We start from the raw sequence: 6,451 nt of genomic DNA on the forward strand, positions 1-6,451 counted from the left end.
CGATTAGTCATGATAACAGTTATTCACTACTGAATCTTACGAATCTTATCCCCATCTCCTTTCACCAGACCCATCTAGACAAGATGATAACTAAACACATATCTTTTTAAAATATATATATATTATTGTTGTTGTTATTGTTTAGACCTCTCGAGTCAGGTAGAGGCTTTCTCAGTTATACAAAGTAAGGACCTGCTGAGGTGTGCTTTACGGCAAAAGCATTTCCCACATTCTTCACATTCAAAGGGTCTCTCTCCTGTGTGTCTTCGATGATGTTCAATGAGGCGTACTTTCACAAAGAAGACATTTCCACATTCATTGCATTCATATGGTTTCTCTCCTGTGTGAGTTCTCTGGTGTTGACAAAGGGATTTCTTCATACTGAAAAATTTCCCACATTCGTAGGGCTTTTCTCCTGAACACATTCTCTGATGTTCAATGAGGCGTGCTTTCACATAGAAAGCATTACCACATTCATAGGGTTTCTCCCCTGTATGAGTTCTTTGGTGTTGGGTAAGAGATATCTTTACACTAAATGTTTTTCCACATTCACCACATTCATAGGGTTTTTCCCCTGTGTGTGTTCTCTGATGAATTGTGAGGGTTGCCATCTCAGAAAAAGTTTTTCCACATTCACTGCATTCATAGGGTCTCTCTCCTGTGTGTTCGCTGATGTAGGATGAGTTGCAACTTCCTGGCAAAGGACTTCCCACACTCATTACATTTAAAAGGCTTCTCCCTGTGTGAGTTTTGTGATGAGCAATAAGATATGAAAACTTTGCACTGAAGGTTTTTCCACATTCACCACATTCATAAGGTCTTTCCCCAGTGTATAGTCTCAGGTGTTCACCAAGATTTAATTTCCTGCAGTATGTTTTCCCACATTCATGACATTCAAAGTTTTTTTTCTCCTATGTGTGTGCTCTTATGTCTAACAGAGTCTGATTTGTTATAGAAGACTTTTCCATATCCATTGTACTCAACAGTTTGATCCAAAGTTTGAATCTTCTGATGCTGAAGAAGGTCTTTATCAAGCAAAAGGTGGTTATCTCCAGCAAATTGTTGCCATACAGCAGTGAGAGAGAGCCTTTAAAAACATAAATCAGATCATGACACTTTCTGTCAAGACCCAGCAATGGCTTGCCTTCTCACAGTATAAATTTAAAGTCTTTAACACAGTCTATAAAACTCTAAATAATTTGGCTGCCTTCTGATTCTCTGATATCACCTCTTCCCAGTCTCACCCTCGCACACTCCTCTCAAGTCACATTGGCCTCCTTGCTCATCTCATGGCATACTATCCAGAATACTCAGCATCTACAAGACTGTCTTTCTCAATGCAATTTGTGTCCTAATGTTAACCTCACCATAGCACCTTCCCTGCCTACATTCCCTAACAGCAATACTATACCATCATTGTCTATCCTTCTTAACTTACATTAATTTTCTTTTCACCACCAAACATATACTTATTGCTTTTTCTCTTTCCATCCTTAGACTGTAAGCTCCAAGGAAAGAGATATTATTTTATTTGCTGCTGGATCCCCACACACAGAATGTGGCCAACACATAGTTGACACTCCTTTAAGATTTGTTAGATAACTAAATGAATACATGAATTAATTAATTAATGCCTGACAACAGAAAGCATAGAAGACAATGGAGAGAAGGAAGGCAACTGAGCACATTAAAGAGAGACTAAGAATAAATGTATAAGATAAGATAGGAATAGGTAAGATGGATAACTATCCTATAAAACTCAAGATAAAATCAGAGAACATTTAAGTGTGAGTGATCTTGGAATGGGTATTTTAGGTATCTGAAGATATCTTTTGTCCTCCAACTATTTTCAAAGCTCTAAGGTCTCTATTAAAAAAAAGTTCCTGAAAGACATTCCACAAGGATACCTTGACCTTAATTCCTGAGATCTCATTTCCCCTATTCTCCATCGGCTGGGTTCTTGCTCACTCACCTGAGAAATTATGTCCTGAAGATTCTTCCTCTAAAATCCACAGCTCTTCCCCTTGTTCCAACTTAAAGATCATCTCTGGTTTGGCCATGCAGAGGCCTGTTAATGGGAAATGGCACAGAACATGGGCCAAGTTGTCTGAGCTTTAGGGCCTCTGATGGAAGAGGAACTGCATCTTCAAGAGCTGTATGGGGGAAGGGAGCCCATTGAAACCTTCACTGGGGAAGTGAGTACATAAACATTCTTCCTGGTGCCCCACATTGATCTGATACCCTTGAATCTGAAATTAAATATTAAACTGTACAGACTCCACACATTACAGCAACTGAGAAAGGGCAATGCAGGCTAGCGAGAGTTACAATGGATAATAATACTCCTCACCCACAGATGTGAGGTTGCTGTAGTTCTCCAGCATTACATCCTTATGCATACTCCTCTGAGCAGAGTCTAGTCCATGCCACTCCTGTCGGGTAAAATCCACAGCCACGTCCTCGAACGACACCGATCCCTGTAACAACAATCAGTGTGGGAGACACGGAAAACATGTGTGTTAACTTAGTCTCTCTCAATAAAACACTGCTGAGAGTTCACCAGAAAAAGTTACACTGGACACCCAACTCAGTATCTTACTTATGAGGAGGCAGATAGAAAAGCCCTGCTAGTGTGTTAATTTATTAATTCATTACTAAAAGACTACTAGACTACTGAGTTAACACTATATGTTTGAACCTGTCCAAGTTGCTAGATAATGAAAATGGTTAAGACACAATGCCTGTTCTCAAGGAGCTGAAACCCTGGTAAGGATACTTGGATATGAACACACCCCTGTGATGAGGTGCTAAAGGGCATATGCTGCACAAGTCACCAGTGTGCACTGAGTTGTAGAAAGGATCTAACTGAATTATACTTTGTATAATTAGATTGGAGGCAGAGCTTTGAATCCTTTAACAGGAATATCATTTCCCTTATGAATAAAGGACAAAAATAGAAGAAGAGGTAGAAAAATAGTAAACACACTAGATAAATTCATGGAACTACTCTAGTGTTCTGGCTATGATGAGATAAAAGGCTACAATGACATTCAGGGGCCAGGAAGTGGAGCAATTTTCTTTTTCTTTTCTAAAGCTCATTGGTCTCTAAAATAAATTTTCTGACCATCATATAACATGTTGATATTTATAATTCATACAGAAATGCTTTCAAGTGGGACAAAGGGAAAGGGTGTTAATCCCAAAGTAACTGCCTGGGCAGCTGAACTGAGGCTGATGTCATAGACTGAGATTAGTAAAACAGGAAAGGCAATGAGTTTGGCAGAGGAAGAAATTGTGATAGACCTTTGAACTGGAGTGTTTATAGAGCATACTGATAAAGAACTCCAGCTGGCAGGTGGACATGCTTTTGGAGCTCAGAAGAGAGGGTGATGAAAGAAATCAAGGTTTGGAAGTCCAAAACATTTCATAACTAGCTAAAGCCATCCGAATGAGTTGAATGACTGAGAGAGAGAAGAGTTTGAGGGAAGCAACAAGCACAGAGTCGTAAGGAGCACCATTATAAAGATTAAAAAGCAATTTTCTAAATGGTAGGAATAGAACCAGGGAAGTGTGGAGTCTTAGAAAGTAAGAGGGGAGACAATTTCTGGTTTAAAGTAGTAGATAGAACACATAGATCCTCGTGCTATGGATAAGCACTAGACTGCTAACCACGAGGTTGGCAGTTCAAACTCACCAGCCACTCCTCGGAAACCCTATACAGGGTCACTATGTGTCAGACCTGACTCCATTCACTTAATAACAACATCTTGAAAACAGGAGCTCTGGTGGTACAGTGGGTTAAGCATGGGGCTACTAACCAAAATGTCAGTGGTGTGAACCCACCAGCCACTCCATAAGAGACAGATGAGGCAGTCTGCTTCCGTAGAGATTTTCAGCCTTAGAACCCTATGGAGCAGTTCTACTCTGTCCTACAGGATCGCTAAAAGTCGGAATCTACTTAACAGGAGTGGATTCTGGTTGGATATTGAAAACACAGCTGAGAAAAATGTAAACTGAGCAAAAAACACATAAGAGTGGAATATGGAAAGAATAGCCATGAATTTTCAGTAATTTCAGAAGATGTACAGTACAGCACATACGATAAAGCAGGAGAAATTTGAGAAAATACAGGTTCCTGGGCAAAGGTAGCAGGCTTCCTGTAAGTAAGACCGCTAGCTTCAGAGTCATTAGGGACAAGGAGATAAAGTAAGTAGTGGGGGAATAGATGGGTGTGGTGCAGTGAATTATGTAATATGTCTTTTTTAGTCATGTCTCTCTCACCAAAGGACTCTTTTCCTGATGGGTCTGAGTAAGAGAAGGTGGGAAAAGATACTGATAGGAAGACATGATTCAGCTGTGGATGGTAATAAGTTACTTGTAGTTGTGAAAACATGAAACTCTAGCATGGATATAAAATGAGTCATTTCAGAAGCAAGGATGGGGGATCTCACTACCTTCAAAGATGAAGAGCCAGAAGTAGAGGGTGTCCTTTGAACCACAAGATCCCCACACATTGAACTTCCTCAATCCAGGGACAGAACACTGTGACACTAGAGGAGTGGCAGAGGAACAGTAGCAGCAGAACCAAGAGCCATAGCACAAAGGAGAGCAGCAGGCTTCCCAGCCCACAACACAAGTAAAGCTGAGTGACTTTGGGCGGAAGTTTGATTGCAGAGGGGGATACCTCTAGGCACTAAATTGGGGGAGCTACATTTGCCAACCTATGGAGCTATAGCCAACTGTGTCTTCAGGTTGAGGTCTATGGTGGAAAAGTATGTCCTATGGGCATCTATCAGCAGCCCTAAAAGAGCTCTGTTAACATTACCCAAGCAGAGAGAGGCCTGCCTGTGAGCAGGGTTGAGGAAAGACTGTCCTGACTAAAAGAACTGTACCCTGTACATTTTCTAGTCCTGACATGTAGCCTGGTAACTTCCCTAATAAATTCCATAACTGTGAGTGTTGTCCCTGAGTTGTGTGTGGCCACTGCAACAAATTATTGAAACCAGATGAGAAGCAGAGTTTCTGATAAAGGAAACAAGTGTAAATTGCTACAATTTGATGAACTTGGATGTAGTCGCTCAAAATACCAACTGAGAGTAAAAGACTACGAAAAAGAACCCATACTAATCCACTAAAGTGGATTCTTTGCTGGTTGCTGAGATGTAGGGATGGGGTGATAGGAGGGAGGGAAAGGTGGAGCACAGAGCAGGGAAAAGACACAGGATAGTTTGGGTGCTGGGGAGGGGGGAAATATACAAGAACTAAGAAAGGAATGGAAGAACAAAGCAGATAGAACAATTAGGCAGGTTTGAATGGGTTAAATGGGACAGAGGTAAATAATGATGTATGCACAATCTTGGAAAAACAGGGCTCTGGGATACAGAGATTGAGACATGGTTGGAATGGGGAAAAGGGGGGAATAATGTTAAGAAGCTTGGCTGACTTTTGAATCTTGGTTTTCCTTGCATTATATTATAAAATAGACACTGGAGGGGGAGAGAAAGGAATAGCCAGAAACATAACCATAGAAAGCCTTCTGCTGATAACTGATTGGAATACCTAAAATGGGGCTACAATGTGCCCAGTGAAGGAGGCTTCCTGTGGAGCCTCTGCATTACATAAGACTATAGGTGGAAGCCTGAACCACATCCAGATCTTCAGAGATGGGAAAATTCCACTTGAAAGGATGAGCAGACCAGCCTGGAGCGACTAGAAGAACAGAAGATACTTTTTGAAAGAAAGACCTACAGGAAAAATACAAAACAATAGAGGCAGACCGACTGTTACTACAAGAATAAGCAAGTTGCTTGCTCAGGAGACATCAAGGCACGGTCCTCTCAGTGCAAACCCTCTTCCAAGACTAAGGCTCAATGGGAATACACGCTCTGATTGTTACCACGTTCATCACTGATAAGGGGAAGTGAGGGAAAAACAGTAATGAAGCGGTGATCTAAGCCCTACAATGCTCAATAGACTCCTGTGAACCCGGGTGGAGACCTGGTCGGCCAGCAGTGTGGTAAGACTTGGGGACTCTTGGGCTCAGAGTCAGTGACACAGCCACAGAGGACTAGAGTGGAGAGTGAAGCATCCAGCTGATAAGAAGAACAAGAACACCCACACTTGCAGATAATACCCACTTGACCTGGCTTCACTGACTGGATGATCAGAGCTCCATCAGAAGAAGAAAGAAGAGGAAAAAAAGTATAATCTGATAGAATTTAATGAACTTGACCTACACCTATGGAAGCAGTAGCTCAAAAGAGGAAACAAATCCTTACTGCAAGAATCATTCCCACCCCCTCCACACGCAGAGTAGACAGGGATGGGCAACTGGGACATTGGCTACTCAAAATGGGGGGTGGGGGGGTGAGGAGAGTCTACAAAGGCAAGAAGTGACTGGCTTACAAGCTTTCAAGAGGGAACCTAGATCCAGAGGGCATGGAGGAAGGTA

The 6,451-nt window shown here is 41.7% G+C and overlaps 1 pseudogene; it reads right to left on the minus strand.

Annotated features, from left to right (window-relative positions):
* Window positions 1–155: 155 nt before the first annotated feature.
* The window catches only part of LOC102834448, a 22,527-nt pseudogene continuing 16,231 nt past the window's right edge, over window positions 156–6,451 (minus strand).

This window comes from Chrysochloris asiatica, unplaced genomic scaffold, assembly GCF_000296735.1.
Source record: "Chrysochloris asiatica unplaced genomic scaffold, ChrAsi1.0 scaffold00062, whole genome shotgun sequence".
NCBI lineage: Eukaryota > Metazoa > Chordata > Mammalia > Afrosoricida > Chrysochloridae > Chrysochloris > Chrysochloris asiatica.